General features: G+C 56.5%; 1 long non-coding RNA gene across 2 annotated transcripts in view; it reads right to left on the reverse strand.

Annotated features, from left to right (window-relative positions):
• Positions 1 to 16,553, reverse strand: part of LOC128816746 (uncharacterized) — a 44,699-nt gene that overhangs the window by 25,391 nt on the left and 2,755 nt on the right. For both annotated transcript variants that reach the window (XR_008440004.1, XR_008440005.1), the window contains exon 2: positions 9,927 to 10,380. This is a non-coding gene — a long non-coding RNA (uncharacterized LOC128816746). The remainder of the gene's footprint in view (positions 1 to 9,926; positions 10,381 to 16,553) is intronic.

Genomic DNA, 16,553 nt, shown 5'->3' on the forward strand with positions numbered 1-16,553 from the left:
CTTTTTTTTTTTTTTTTTTCCCTTCCTGCCTTTTCAGACTTTGGGGCTGCGTTATCAAACTCGATTTACAAACAGAAAAGCTGCGAAGTTGCTTAATAAAAAGGAAAAACGAGGTTGCAGAGCCCTCAGCCGACAGCAAGATCTCAAATTTTAAGCAAAAATCACCCTAGAGCCAGGAGAGGTCCCAGCTCTGGCTGCTCTCACCAAGCCCATCCAGAGGGAGCAGAGCAGGGCCTGGCTGGGATGGATTTCATGGATTTTCCTGCTCACACTCCTGTCCTGAGCCAAGGGGAGCAGTTTATTCCCTGGATCCTGGGGAGGTGAGGCCAGGACAGCGTGCAGAGCTCTGGCAGCAGCGTTCCCCCTACAGCAGTCTGAATTTATAACCCGCTCGTGGTGGCTTGGAGAAAGGCAGGCATGGGACTCCTAATCCCTGAAATTAAAGGGGATCCAGAAATCACCATTTGGGAGTTTTCTTCCTCCTGAGCTTCCCAAAGAAGACGTGTTGCTGCCTTGCCAGAGGCAGCGTTAAATCAGGATTAAATCCCACACTGACACACGGCTTCATCATTCCAGAGGATCCCAAAAAAAACCCCTTGGCAAAGGAAACTCCCCCTCCTGGAGCTCGGAACTCCAGGGAGGGATTCCAGCCCTAAGCTTTGCTTAGGAGCAATTCCTGAGGGCTGCTCCAGGGTGATGCAGCCCCGGGGACAGGGAAGGGACCAACCCCAGCCTCCACCTTCCCTCAGGGGAGTCCTTATCAAACACCCCCACCCCCCCAGGTGAGCCCTTATCAGCCCGCGGCACCTCAAAGGGCCATAAAGGGCCAGGAGGTGACAGCTGTGCTCCAGGTGTGCCCCAGGTGGGGCGGGGCCCTTTCATCTCGCCTCAAACCTGGCACAGACCCGGGAAAAAACCCAGCAGGATGGGCTTTGGGGCTCATGGAGACCTTGGGAATTTGTTATTCCCTGGCATCCATCCGTTGGGAGCAGGAGGAACTGGGCTGTGCTGGCACTGCCCCGTCCCGAGGGATTTAGGGGTGACATTGCAGCATTTCAGGGTGACATTGCAGCAATGAGAGCCCCGGCACCACTCCCAAAGGAAGGATGTGGCTGTGGGGACAGCAAAATCCGGGAAAAACACAGCAGGTGTTTTTCTGTGACCAGACCTTTCCTTTGCCCCAGCTCCCTGAGGACACAGCACAGCGGGATTTTAACAACGGTGGGATTTTAACAACGGTGGGATTTTAACAACGGTGGGATTTTAACAACGGTGGGATTTTAACCCCAGCCAGGCACATCCCAAGGGCAGAGGTCTCCTCCTTTTTCCCTTTCAAGCTCCGCACAGGTGCCAGCCTTGCCCATGGGAGGAGCAGTGCCAGCCCCGCCAGATGTCACCACAGGTGCCACCCCAGGGCCAGGGGACCTGTCCTGCCTGGGCAGGGGCTGGCCCTGTCCTTGGGCTGGCAGCAAACTCCCCCTTATCTCCCGTCCCTTATCTCCTGGGCAAACAGCAGGGTCGCTCTGTGCCCAGCCCGGACAATGTTTAATTACCCCGGTGTTTAATTACCTCAATGTTTAATTACCCCGATCTTCGTGGGAAGGGGCAGCCGTGGTGGGGGGGGGAGGTGGGAACTGCAGGGGAATTCCACAACAGGAGATGAAGTGGAGCTGGAAAAGCAACGGGTAAACAGCCAGGGAATGGCCCAGTGGGATCTGCTCAGCCTGAGGAAGGGCTCACACCATTCTCAAATTCCAGGCAGGGAATGGCCCCATGGGATCTGCTCAGCCTGAGAAAAGGCTCACACCATTCCTAAATTCCACACAGGGAATGTCCCAGTGGAATCTGCTCAGCTCCCTGCAGGACAGGCTCACACCATTCCCAAATTCCAGGCAGGGAATGTCCCAGTGGGATCTGCTCAGCCTGAGGACAGGCTCACACCATTCCCAAATTCCAGTCAGGGAATGTCCCAGTGGGATCTGCTCAGCCTGAGGACAGGCTCACACCATTCCCAAATTCCAGCCAGGGAATGTCCCAGTGGGATCTGCTCAGCCTGAGGGAAAGGCTCACACCGTGTTCCAAATGCCACAAGCCCCAATCCCAGGATGTTTCCCCCCTCTTGTGTGAGGAGTTCCCTTCTCCTGGGAGATGGGAATTCCCGGCTGGAGCAGGTGCTGCTTCTACACCACCTTGATGGATGCAGTGCTGGGTCCCCAAAACCCGCCCTCCCCCCTTGGAGGGTTTGCTGATCCCCCAAAGCCTCTCCCGGCTCTCCCCCCAGCCCCAGGGCAGAGCAGGGCACGGGGAGGGCACAGCCCCAGCAGAGCTCCCCATTCCTGTCCCCCAGAGTGTCCAGAGGGGTTTGGAAAGCCCGGCCCAGCAGCTCCATCCCAGGGCACATCCCAGAGCCAGGAATGCGCCGGGAAGGGCAGGGAGCACATCAGGGAAGGTGTTAAAGAGCCCGGCAGTTGTTTATAACCACGATTACCCCTTAATCCTCTCTGAGCACCGCTTTACGAGCCGGGCTCCCGCAGAGCCGCACAACACCTGGGCAAGGAACCCTGGAAAACAAAATCCCCCATCAAGGAACACTTGGAGCACAAAAAAACCCCATCCTCACCTGCCCAAGGAATTCTGGAGCACAAATCTCCCATCCTCCTCTGCCCAAGAAACCCTGGAACATAAAATCCCCCATCTTCGCCTGCCTAAGGAACCTGGGCTCATCCCTGCAAAAAGAGGAGGGAAGAGCTGGGGTTATCCCTGCAAAAAGAGGAGGGAAAAGCTGGGCTCATCCTGGAAAAAGAGGAGGGAAGAGCTGGGCTCATCCCTGCAAAAAGAGGAGGGAAGAGCTGGGCTCATCCCTGCCAGAAGAGTGGGACCCCACAATTCCCTCACCCTTTAAACCTCCCTGGTCCCTGCTCCTGCCCTTGCCCCCTCCCCATCCCGGGATATTTCCCATCCCCATTTCCTGATCTGCAGCACACGATGCCAGAGCAGGGCTTGGCACACGGAGAGGCAGCCAGGAGCCCTGTGGGATGTGGGAAAGCACTTCCCCGACTCCTGCAGGGGCTGTGGACAGTGGGATGAGGGCAGCAGCTCCTGGGAAGGATGTTGGAGGTGGGAAAAACAAGTGGCTGCTTCCCCAGGGACTCGGCTGAGTCACGGTCCCAGGATGGAGCCAAGGGCCAGCAGGACTCCCAGGATTCCATCTTTCCACGGATTTCATGGAGACAGAAGGAGGAGATCTCCCTGTGTGGGACAAATTCCGTCCCAGAGCCATCCCCTGCACTCTTCACTGCTTTAGAGCGTTCCCAAACCTGATCCTGCCCTTTCCTCACAGAAAAAGGAATCCCTCTGCAGCCAGGCCAGGCCAGGCTCCTTCCCAAGGGCAGGGAAAAGCCTGGAAGCAAAGGAACTGCAGCAGAGCAGGGCAGGGCAAGCCTGGAGAGCCTTGGGGCAGCTCCTGCAAGGGCAGCAAGGCTTCCAAGGGAAAAGCAGCAGTTTCACAGGACCATGGAATGGTTTGGCTTAGAAGGGACCTTAAGGATCACCCAGTTCCAACCCCCTGCCACGCATTTGGTGGCCAAAAGCCACCACCAGCCCGGGAAGGAGGACAGGGAAACAAAGCAAAAAGGAGAGGGAGGGAGGAAGAAGGTGAAGGGGCACGGGCAGGAGGGGATGGAAGCAGAGGGAAGGATTTGCTCGGAGCCTGTTCCTGAAACTTGCAGCCCGTGTGCCAGGCACTCCCGAATACTAATCAGAGCTGAAAAAATATCAAACAATTAGGAAGGAAAGTCTCCTGGCAGGGTTTCTCCTGGAGACGTCGGGCTGGTTTTGTTTATGAGCAGGAGGAAGTGGGAACCGCTCCTGTTTGTTCTGCAGGAGAAAAGAGAAAGCTCCAGTGTTTTAATTTCTCCGCTGAAAACCCTGGAGATTTGGCCTGAAACGGAGCAGAGAGGCTGATCCAGATTCACCCGCAGCCTTTTGTTACAAGAAAATATTTGAGTCGTTTTTTTCCTCCCTCCCCTTCTGCGTGGGCAAAGAAAGGGGCAGTGGATACAAAGCCGGCATTTTTTGTTCCCAGAAAATATCAATGAAAAGAGCATTCCAGAGGCCAAGGGCGCAGCGCAGCTCCCAGGGCACTGGAGATGTCCTGGCTGGGCAGATGCAGCCCAGGAAGGGCAAAAATATCACCTCAAAAACTCCTTTCTGTTAGAAAGGCAGGTGAGCAATATTTGGGAAGCCTAAATTAAGTTTTTAAGCAGATTTTTGCCTCCCAGGGACACACACGAGGCTGGGAGGGGACGAGGTCACATAAACTTCATTTACTCGGAGGTTGCAACTTGCAACTTTTGCAACTTGCAAAATCCCCGGAACAACGTTTTCCTTTGGTTTCCACACGGGAGGGCCTGAAGCAGCACCTCAGAAAATGAAATAAATTGGGTTTAGTGCGGGCTGTAACAGCAGGAGGAGCTGGGGAAGGAGCTGGGGAAGGAGCTGGGGAAGGAGCTGGGGAAGGAGCTGGGGAAGGAGCTGGGGAAGGAGCTGGAACAGTTTGTGGGCAAGGAAAAGCAGATCCCAGGACAAATCCCAGCATCCCAGGGCCAGAGGAGACTCCTGGAGTGCAGAGCAGTGTGAGAACTGAGCTCGGGCTGTCCCCAAGGCTCTCAGGGCCCTTTCAAAGCTCTTCCCCCACGGGGAGCAGCCCAGGGATGGACAAAATGTGCCATTCCCAGCTAAAAAACTTCCCAAAAACCCGGCTTTTCAGAGCAAACCCCAAATGCCTTCACCATGGAAACCCAGCCCGGGGCTGGTATCGCCGCTGGAATTCGCCCTTGGCTGCAGCTCGGGAGGAGCCCAGACAGGGAAACCTTTCAGGAAAACCTTTCAGCTCGGGAAGTGCCAGCCCAGGAGCCTGGGACTGCTCGGGAAGAGCCTCCAAGGCAGCCAAAGACGCGGGATTATCCCGCAGTAATTCACCCACTCCCAGCCGTGTGGAAGCAGAGCCAGCCCCAGCCCCAGCTCCTCTCCCAGGGGAGCTGGGCAAGGGAGGGAGAGGGAGAGGCAGAGCAGGAGCTTTCCAAGATTTTCTCTGGGAGAAGGGAGCACGTTGAGCCATCCCATGAGGAGCAGAGCTCTGGGAATGCTGGAGACATCCCGAGCAAACCTCACCCAGTGTCCTCCTGTCCCTGTGCACGCTCCCCAAAACCCACATTCATGGATCAGCAGCATTCCAGATCAAGTTTAAGGTTTCCCAAGTGCCACAGGTTTCTGGCTAAAGGCGGATCCATAAAAGCCACATTTATCACCTCAGATCTGCTCTCTCCTCATCCTCATCCCCTCAGCACCCTGCCCTGGAGAGTCAAGAACCCAACTGGGCTTCTCCAGAATCCTGGAATACCCAGAGCTGGAAGCGACCCACAAGGATCAAATCCAACTCCAGAAGAACTACTTGGGTTTGGGGTCTGTGCTTCCATGGGCACCCCGGGAGGTTGGGAATTCCCTTCCCGGGAAGCAGCATCCACGGGGTGGGAGCCACCAGCGGAGCAGGGGATGGATGAGGAGGGATGGATAGAGAGGGAGCAGGGGATGGATATGGGGGGATGGATAGAGAGGGAGCAGGGGATGGATGAGGGGGATGGATAGAGAGGGAGCAGGGGATGGATGAGGGGGGATGGATAGAGAGGGAGCAGGGGATGGATGAGGGGGATGGATGCAGGGGATGGATGCAGCCCCGGGAGCAGGGGATGGATAGAGAGCCGGGAGCAGGGGATGGATGCAGCGCCGGGAGCAGGGGATGGATGCAGCGCCGGGAGCAGGGGATGGATAGAGAGCCGGGAGCAGGGGATGGATGAGGGGGATGGATGCAGCCCCGGGAGCAGGGGATGGATGAGGGGGATGGATGCAGCCCCGGGAGCAGGGGATGGATGCAGCGTCGGGAGCAGGGGATGGATGCAGCGCCGGGAGCAGGGGATGGATAGAGAGCCGGGAGCAGGGGATGGATGCAGCCCCGGGAGCAGGGGATGGATGCAGCGCCGGGAGCAGGGGATGGATGCAGCCCCGGGAGCAGGGGATGGATGCAGCCCCGGGAGCAGGAATGCCGCAGATCGGGAATGCCGCGGAGCTCCGCTGCCATCCAGCGGCCGCGGGACGCGGCTCCAGCAGCGCCGTGGCTTCGCTGAAAGCCGCTGTCACCTCCAGCGCGGCTTCCGACACAGCCAACACCCCCTGGATGGGTTTTCCCCAATATCCCACCTCGCCTGGAGCAGCCCTGCGGGTGTTTTACTGCTGCTCCCAAAGATATTGGTCGCTCCATGGGTTTTTTACACCTTTTTCCACAGGGCTGGAGCACCTCTGCTCCAGAGCCAGGCTGGGAAAGCTGGGAATGTTCAGCCTCCGGGAAAAATTTAAAACCCGTTCCAGTGCCTGCGAGAGCTCCAGAGATGATGAGGGGATTTGGACAAGGGATGGAGTGACAGGACACAGGGAATGGTTTCCCACTGCCAGAGGGCAGGGATAGATAGGATACAGGGAAGGAATTCTTGGCTGCCCCATCCCTGGAAGTGTCCAAAGCCAGGTTGGACGGGGCTTGGAGCAGCCTGGGACAGCGGAACGTGTCCCTCTCATGGCAGGGGTGGCACTGGATGGGATTTAAGGTCCCTCCCATCCCATCCCATCCCATTCCCTGCGATCCCAAAGAATCCCGCGACCCCTGCGGGCCCCGCCGGGCAATGCAGGCGCTGCCGCTGCTGCCGCCAGGGGTCAGCGCGAGCCCGGGAGAGAGCCCCGATCCCGCTGGAATCCCGCTGGAATCCCGCCGGAATCCCGCCGGAATCTCGCTAGGATCCCGCTGGAATCCCGCATTTCCCACCCGGGATGTGCCCCCAAGCCGCCACCCGGATCCCGCATCCCGCGCCCGGGATGTCCTCCAGACCCCCGGTGGTGCCCAATCCATAGGAAATCCCTTCCAAAGGGAATCCGTGGCACTGGGGACATGGGTCGGTGGTGGCCTTGGCTGGACTCCCTGACCTTTGAGGGCTTTTCCAGCCGGAATGATTCTGTGATTCCATGAGCAGCCTCAGGGAGTCCCTAAAACTTTCTGCACGTGGGATTCCCTGAGCCCAAACCTCACCTGTCCCCAGCCACCCTGGGCTTCCCTGGAGCATCCCTCAGGGACAGATCCTGCTCTGGGATGGCCGGGGCACCGACCTGCACTGAGTAATTGACGGTGACAAAGTGCCCGGGACAAGGAAGATTTCACAGCCAGGGTTTGAAAAGGGATTGTGAAGATCCTGATAAAGATCCGGCCTGCAGCTCCAGGTGAGGAGCTCTGCAGCTGGATCCGTCCTTCCTGCAGGGCTGCAAGGCCAGCTTGGACAGGAACCTGTGCTAAGGAAGGTGTCTCTTATCTTTGGTTCAAGATAAACTTTAAGATCCAAAATCTAAACCATTCCAGGAAGAAGTGCAGCACCACGACAGGACTCAGCCACCACAAGCACCACCATCTGCACCACAGACCCAGAAACCACAGGACAGCCCTCAGAAAAAAAAGGGGAAAAATGCAAAAAACCCAAAGCAAACCCCACTATCAGCCCGGCCCCACCTCACAGAGGAGCCAGGGAGGGCTGGGCTGTTTTACACCAGTGCAGCGACAAAATCCCTGCCTAACTCAGCCCAAAGAGCTCAGCTGGAAAATGTGGAACTACAGCGAGACCATGGGCACAAATCTCATCCCTCCTCCTCCTCTTCCCTGCGTTCCAGAGGCGGGGACGGCACAGGGAGACTCCTGCTGGGAAGGGATGAGGTCAAGGGCGTGGTATGTTCATGGGATCATCAGGGGAGATCACAACCCATGGGATCATCAGAGGAAAACCAAAACCGTGGGATCATCAGGGGACAGCCACAACCCATGGGATCATCAGAGAAAAACCACAGTCCATGGGATAATCAGGGGAAAACCACAGTCCATGGGATAATCAGGGGAAAACCACAGTCCATGGGATCACCAGGAGACAGCCACAACCCGTGGGATCATCAGGGGACAGCCACAATCCATGGGATCATCAGGGGAAAACCAAAACCCATGGGATCATCAGGGGACAGCCACAATCCGTGGGATCATCAGGGGACAGCCACAATCCATGGGATCACCAGGGGAGCCACAACCCATGGGATCATCAGGGGAAAACCACAATCCGTGGGATCATCAGGGGACAGCCACAACCCATGGGATCATCAGGGGACAGCCACAATCCATGGGATCATCAGGGGAAAACCACAGTCCATGGGATCATCAGGGGAAAACCACAGTCCATGGGATCATCAGGGGAGCCACAACTCATGGGATCATCAGGGGACAGCCACAATCCATGGGATCATCAGGGGACAGCCACAATCCATGGGATCATCAGGGAACAGCCACAATCCATGGGATCATCAGGGGACAGCCACAACCCATGGGATCATCGGGGGAAAACCAAAACCTGTGGGATCATCAGGGGAAAACCAAAACCCATGGGATCATCAGGGGACAGCCACAGTCCATGGGATCATCCGGGAGAGCCACAATCCATGGGATCATCAGGGGAGCCACAACTCATGGGATCATCAGGGGAAAACCACAACCCGTGGGATCATCAGGGGACAGCCACAATCCATGGGATCATCAGGGGACAGCCACAATCCATGGGATCATCCGGGAGAGCCACAACCCGTGGGATCATCAGGGGAAAACCACAGTCCATGGGATCATCAGGGGAAAAACACAGTCCATGGGATCATCAGGGGACAGCCACAATCCATGGGATCATCAGGGGAAAACCACAATCCATGGGATCATCAGAGGAAAACCACAGTCCATGGGATCATCCGGGAGAGCCACAACCCGTGGGATCATCAGGGGACAGCCATAACCCATGGGATCATCAGGGGACAGCCACAATCCGTGGGATCATCCGGGAGAGCCACAACCCATGGGATCATCAGGGGACAGCCACAATCCGTGGGATCATCAGGGGACAGCCACAATCCGTGGGATCATCCGGGGACAGTCACAACCCCAAGGGACTGGGGAGAGTCTGGGCTGCACCAGCACCACTCAGAAAGTGACTGAGAGGAAAATGAGCTGCCTCAGCTCTGCTCAAACAGACGCTGCAGTGCTTGAAGACTCAAATCAAGAGCTGCTCCAGCCACTCAGAGCTCCAGGTTCTCATCTGCCCCCTCTGGGAAGAGCAAAAACCAGACCCTGCTGGATTTCTGGTCAACAGCAGCTCATTCCCCACCAAGAAATCCCAATCCATCCTCCCTCCCCCAGGCCAAACAGCCTCAGTCCCCCAGCAGCTCCTCAGGCACTTGTCCCATGTCACACCCAGATGACAACACCAGCACAAGTCCCCTCAAAGTCCACAGTCTGGCATCATTTTCTAGCAGGAAAATGGATTTTTCCATCCCAAGGAGGTTCACAGCAGCCTCCCTTCCAAAAGGAGCCTTCCAGCTCCTCCCCTGGAGCCCCTCAGGACAAGCCACACTTTGTCCCCAGTGACCCTGACAAGAGTCCCCCCTGCAGCCACCACTGGCTTAGGAGTGGAAAACCATCAGGATTCCCTTCCTGAAGGAAAAAAAAGGAAAACCTCCTGGGAAGCTGCAGCCTTTAACCTTTTATCCATTGCTCAGCAATAAAACTCCAGGAAGAAAACTCCTATTGGGGATTTCAAGCTGGAATGGCACGAAAAAATTCATGTATTGATTAAAGCAGCCAGTCCAGCTGCCAGAACAAACCTGTCTGCTCCCTCATTCCCTCACAGCAGCTCCCTGGATTGGGCATTTTTTTTTTCCTCAAGACAGAGAAAATATCATTTTCCAAGAAGTCCAACAGGAAGATGCTTTAAAAAAATAAAAAAAAGGAAAAATACATGTTCTTGACTCACATCAGAGCAGCAGGATTTGTCCTCCAGGAGTGCATGGAATCCTTCTTCCTGCAGAGCCAGCATGCTCAGAGTAGCCCAGAAAAAGAGGGAATTGTAGCCTCAGGCTGTGATAAGTGCTGCTTTTCCCATTTGTCCCTCGGGAGATTCCCTGTGCCGGAGCCAGTCCCAGCAGGACGATGCCAAAAGCAGTAAATCCACGGGATTTGGGAGGAGCAGGAGGCACGGCCGTGCCATTCCCAGCTGCAGACAGAAGGGAGCATCCAAACCCCAGGCGAGGCTCGGGGCTCGGGATCCCAGCGCAGAGGAACCATCCAGGGCCAAATCCCGCCTCGGGAGCCTTTCCCTGGCCGAGGGGACAAGTGCCACTCCTGTCCTGGCGTCCCCACCGCCGGCACAAGGAGGTTCCAGCAGCTCCCGGGGCCGATGGGAGCTGTCCCTGCAGGAATGCCGAAACCTGTGGAGAAACAAAGGTCAGGATGAGGGACAGGAGCGACCTCGGCCACTGCAGCACGACCTCGCTCTGCTCGGGGCACCTGAGCACATCCCACAGAGCAGGGCTGCAAGAGATGCCCAAATTCAGCACCCAAATGGTGCCAAACTCAGGGAGCCAGCTGGATTTCCCTGCTGCTGCTGAGCACAGGCGCTGGCCGTGCTGGTGGCCACGGCCCCAGGGACTATTGTAAAACACAGGAGAACCCATGGGCAGAAATGCTGCTGTGTGACTCCAGCTCAGGAGGCTGAATGATTTCTTTATTAGAACTATGCTAGAATACATTAATATACTATTTAAAGGAGATACTAAACTACAAACCTACTTGTTCTAACTCCCATCTCTAACTCACCCACAACTCATGACCCTCTCTGAGAGTCCAGCCACAGGTGGGTTGGATTGGATTGGACTGGATTGGATGGGATTGGAATGGATTGGATTGGACTGGATTGGATGGGATTGGACTGGATTGGATTGGATTGGCCACCAGGCTCAAACAATCCTCACCAGAATCCAACCAAGCAATCACCCCAGGTAAACAATTCTCCAAGCACATTCCACACGGGAAAAACAAGGAGCAGAAATAGAAATTGTTTTCTCTTTCTTTCTCTTTGTGCTGCTTTATGAAATATCCTGAGAGAGAGAGAGAAATGTGCTGCCACATGGGAGTGCTGGCCACTTCCTCGCCCAGGACTGGTCCCACTGGCTCCTGGCACGCGGGATTCCTGTCTGAATCCATGCAGGGAAAAGAGCTCGGGATGGATTCCTCGCAGGAACCGCAGCGAACACCCAGAGGCGACAATCCCCAAGCTGAATTCCCGTCGGGAACGGGAGCTGAGCCCTCGGAGGGTGTGGGCAGGGCTCAGAGGATGTGGCTGTCCCTTATCTCTGGTGACAAGCCCAGCACAGCAGCAGCTCCTCCCCAGACCAACCCATGGCAGCAGCGGGGACAGCCAGCAGATTTTTGGGGGGGGGTTTGGAGCCTTTGCCGTGTGCCAGGTCCCCCCGGAGCCCCTCACGTGGCCACCCGGGCTCGCAGCAGCCCCGTTCGGGCTCGTTAGGGCGCCGCTGCCGCCGGCACAAAGTCCGTATTTGTTTCCCCGCAGGGGTGGAAAGAAAGGGGGTTTTGTGTTTTCTTCCTCTGCTCTTTGCAGGCTGCGGGGAGTTTATTTGACACTCCAGCACTCTTTGTGAGCTGAGTGCCCCGGGATAAATGCTACCCTTAAGAGTTACTTGGCGTTAGACAGAGGGACCCTCTTCAGAGGAGAATGGGGGCTTGTTGGGATGGGGTGGGAGGGGGCACGGGGAGGGGGCTCGAGGAGAGCCCTCATAGAAGGGTCTCTGTCCTGGCCTCACAATGGAGCGAATTCTTCAAGATACCGGGAGCTGAAAGGAAGGAAGGAACTTTCCTCCTTTTAAAAAGGATTTTCAGGAACAATTGAAGAAGCCATAAAAAGGGGAGCATTATTCCCCATCCAGGCCGCTGGGCTGGGAAGATTCTCCCTCCCCCCTCGGAGCCCTGGGCTGGGCACATCCCACAGATCCCACTGGGACAAGCACAGGGGTGGCATGAGGGTCACTTTATGGAGGGGACCCTGCCAGCCGGAGATGTCCTTGTCCTGCCTCCCACAGCCAGGTGCCACTTCCACGAGCCACCTTTTCCTGCCTCAGCAGGAAAAAGGGATTGTCCCAGGAGCAGGGATTAAACACCCAATGGTGCCACCATCCTGCCAGAGCTGCAGGGACCGCTGTCCCCAGGGACACAGCCCGGATATCCCTGCAGCCAGAGGATGGCATTTCCATGGAAAACAGCTGGAGAGGGCCCTGCCAGGCACTCCCAGGTGAGCAGCTCCTCCTCCCCAGCGCACGGGGGAGTTTTCTGCACGCCCTCAGCCTCACACAGCCCAGGAAGAGGAGCTTCACCTCCAGCCTGGCTCCAGCACAGATCCCAACCCCCGCCGGGGTGATGGATTCAGCTCCCACTCCCTCCCAGTGGCCACTGGTGGCCGGGTCCCCCCCAAGCCCAGCCAAGCAGGACCCTCCTGCCCCCACCCCACCCCAGGAGCTGCACTGCAGCATCCCCAGAACCCCAAAGGATCCCTCATTCCCTCCAGCTGCTCGGGAAATGCTGGAACAAGAACCAAGCCAAGCCCAGAGAAGAGCTGGCTGTGAGGAAACCTCCTGGAGCTCATCCCACCCCCCCCCAGCAGGGAAGGGACCTGCTCTCCAGGCTCTGGAATTGCAGGGAAGCTCCTGTCAGCCGGAATTCCTGCAGTTCCAGCCTCAGGGACAGGCACCTGCCTCTTGGTGTCACTGGCAGCCCAGGTGCCAGCGCTGGCAGCAGCTCCTGTCCCTCCAGGGCCACCTTCCCTGGCGCTGGGGCAGTGCCAGCCCTGGGTTTGTCTGCAGGGAACGAGGATGGGCAGGGACAGCATCACAGGAACCCCCTGAGCTGCCACCCCACAGCTCCCAAAGCGCCCCTGGCTGCACCTCAGAATTCTCAGAATGACCAGGTTGGAAGAGACCTCCAAGATCATCGAGTCCAACCCAGCCCCAACCCCTCAACTCAACCCTGGCACCCAGTGCCACATCCAGGCTTTGTTAAACACACCCAGGGATGGGGACTGCACCACCTCCCCGGGCCAGTCCAGAACTTTATCTCCTTTCTGTGAAAAACTTTTTCCTAATATCTTAACCTCCTGCCTGCCAGCAGGACCCCGCACCCCAAAAACATATTTTCTCTTACAAACTTAGGAAAAACTTCCAAAAACCCCTCATGCTTTGGCCTGAGAACGCAGCATAAAGGAGCAGCAGCAGGAGCTGAAGCAGCTCCAGTGACAGCAGTGACACCACAGCCACCCCAGACTGGGGACAATGTGACACCAGAGCAGCTTCTCCAGCCGACAACAAGCAGGACTTGGGGACATCCAGGAGCCCATCAGGGTCCAGGAGATAGAGGATTTCCAGGAGATCCAGGAGCCCCAGCAGGGTCCAGGAGCCCAGATCTAGGAGGATCCATGAGATAGAGGAGATCCAGCAGGGTCCAGGAGCCCCAGCAGGGTCCAGGAGCCCAGATCCAGGAGGATCCAGGAGACAGAGGAGATCCAGCAGAGTTCCAGAGGGTCCAGGAGCTCCAGGAGCCCAGCAGGATCCAGGAGATCCAGGAGGATCCAGGAGATCCAAGAGCCCCAGCAGGGTCCAGGAGGGTCCAGGATCCAAGAGCCCAAGTCCAGGAGATCCAGGAGCCCAGCAGGATCCAGCAGGATCCAGGAGGGTCCAGGAGAATCCAGGAGCCCCAGCAGGATCCAGGAGGATCCAGGAGCCCCAGCAGGATCCAGGGCAGACCCTCAGAGCCAGCCTGAAGCTCCTGCACGGCACAAAACCCCTCAGGCTGAGCTTTACCCAGCAGAGCCCTCGGGAGGTTTTCCTGCAGCTCTGATCCCCTGCCAGGGAGAAAAAGCAGGAATAAAACCCCGCAGGAATCAGCCTTTAGGAACAACCCAGCAGAGACGTTTGCTCCCCACACAAAACCCATTCCGAGATTGATTTCCCCCCCCCCCCCCCCCCCCCCCCCTCAGGAAAGCTGCACAACCACCCAGGGATCAAACACATTTATTTAAAGGCTTAGGTTTTAGCCCTTAAAAAAAAAAAAAAACAAAAAAAAAAAACCACATCTGCGGCTTGGCAGAAGGAGCAGGCAATTGAATCGGAAAAATGTTCCCTGCTCTGAGGGCACGGCAGCGGCACAACCCCGGGCGAGGCCTTCGCACCTCATCAGCTCCGGGGGAGATCGCACCCAGGAGGGGCCCGAGGTGACAACAAGCCCTGACCGCCCTCCCCGGCCAGGAAAGCGCTTCCTGCAATTCCAGTGTTGCCAAAGAGCGGGGGAAACCCCAAAAAAAAATGGGAAAAGGGAGCGCTAAAATCAGGCCGGGAGCAGCAGAGAGGCCCGGGGAGTCGTGAGGCGGCAAAGCCTAATCCCGCGCCGAGAGCTTTCCTCAGAAAGGAGCAGCGTTTATTAGATCATAAAAGCCCTTCCATGCCGTGTTTACAGCAACACGGGGCATTTTTTCTGCCCCCTCATTTCTGTTTCAAACCCATCTTTCCTGGTGGAAGCAGCTCGGTTGAACAAGGCCACGCTTTGTAAAGCTGCTCCGGCTCCGGGCACTGGCAGAGCCCTGGGCTCTCCTCGCCCTCTCTTTTGTTGCTTTGCTTTTCTGTTCAAAGTTCAAACAACCCCCAAACCCCCCAGGAAGCTGCATTGTGCTCCTGCCATGATCCCCCCGCTGTCTGGGGCGCGGGTGTGGCCCAAATCTTTTGATCTCCGAAAATTTAAGGATCATTCCTTATCCAGGAGAATTCCCAGATGGAGGAGCTTGCGTCCAAAGCTGTCCAGATCAGAGCCAGCTGCTGTTAAAAATCACCAGGGAGAAGGGATGCTGCTGGATTGAATACATTTAAAACCAGGCAGGAGGGGAATGGAAAAAGTTCAGCCTTGGAAGAGCCGGGAGCTTCCAGATGTCACAGCCTAAAAAAAAGTCAGGTCCCAGCACTTCCCAAAGCCCTCTCTGCACCTGTAACCCTGAGCCCGGCTCAGCCAGGTGCAGGTGAGGTGGCACCTGAGCTTAGAGACCCCTGAACCCCCCAAAATCCCATTTAACCCTGAGCTGTCCCCCAAACACTGCAGGCGACACTGCTCTGCTCGTGTAGCCACCCACTGTCCCAGGCTGCTGGGAAATGCCTCATTTTCCAGCCCTTCAGGGCATTCCTCATTTTCCAGGACATTCCTCATTTTCCAGCCTTTCAGGGCTGAATCCTCCTTCCCCGGGACATTCCTCATTTTCCAGCCTTTCAGGGCTGAATCCACCTTCCCCAGGACATTCCTCATTTTCCAGCCCTTCAGGGCTAAATCCACCTTCCCCGGGACATTCCTCATTTTCCAGGATATTCCTCATTTTCCAGCCCTTCAGGGCTGAATCCACCTTCCCCGGGACATTCCTCATTTTCCAGGATATTCCTCATTTTCCAGCCTTTCAGGGCTAAATCCACCTTCCCCGGGACATTCCTCATTTTCCAGGATATTCCTCATTTTCCAGCCCTTCAGGGCTGAATCCACCTTCCCCGGGACATTCCTCATTTTCCAGGATATTCCTCATTTTCCAGCCTTTCAGGGCTGAATCCACCTTCCCCGGGACATTCCTCATTTTCCAGGACATTCCTCATTTTCCAGCCCTTCAGGGCTGAATCCACCTTCCCCCGCAGGTCCCAGCCATTCCAGAGGGATCTGGGGGATCCTTCACCCAAGGGGAACAGCCCCAGCTCAGCACCTCCAAACCAGGTCCTGCCAACACCCCAGAGAGTGAGATAAGCCCATTTGGGATCTCTTCCCTGTCTCAGCAGGCAGGAGGATCCTGCTGGACTCCACAGCCCGGAATTCCTGGCTCAGCAGAGTGAGCAGGGACGCTCCTGCTCCCAAATCCCTTGGGCAGGAGAGCACCTGCAACTCCTGAGACCAGCCAGAGCAGAGCGCCTGAGCCTGCTCCCCCTGCCCAGGTCAGCCTTCCCAAAATCCCTTTTTCCTCGGGAGACACCTCAGCCTTCCCAAAATTCCTTTTTCCTCGGGAGACACCTCAGCCCTCCCCAAAATCCCTTTTTCCTCGGGAGACACTGCCACATAGGTGTCACCACTCCTGCCCATGGGGGGATTTTGTCTCCTCCTGACCCCACAAGAATCGGGATCTGGGGTTCTTTTCACACCTCAGCTGGGAGCCTCTTCCCAAAGGTTTGATATTCCCACAGCTGCCTCTCCACGGCCCCAAACGGGGCGATCACCACCGCATCAAATGCAGTTTGAGGGGTACCATATCTCCCAAACCTTTGATTCGGGACACCTGAACATGGAAAACACCTGGTAAGCTTAAAAAAAAAAAAAACACCCAAATCTTGACAGAGCAGATCCAGCTGGTTTTGCAGCAAAGCCTTGGAAAATGAGAGCACAAAGTGATTGTGTCCATATCAGAGCTCCAACTCCCCGCACACGGCAGATCCCACACCTGGGGGTGATGCCTTAAATTTTAGCTTTCATATCTGAAGGGTTGAGGCGAACCAGGAAGATTTCTCCCCCCCGCCCAATTCTA

Source organism: Vidua macroura, chromosome 19, assembly GCF_024509145.1.
Source record: "Vidua macroura isolate BioBank_ID:100142 chromosome 19, ASM2450914v1, whole genome shotgun sequence".
NCBI lineage: Eukaryota > Metazoa > Chordata > Aves > Passeriformes > Viduidae > Vidua > Vidua macroura.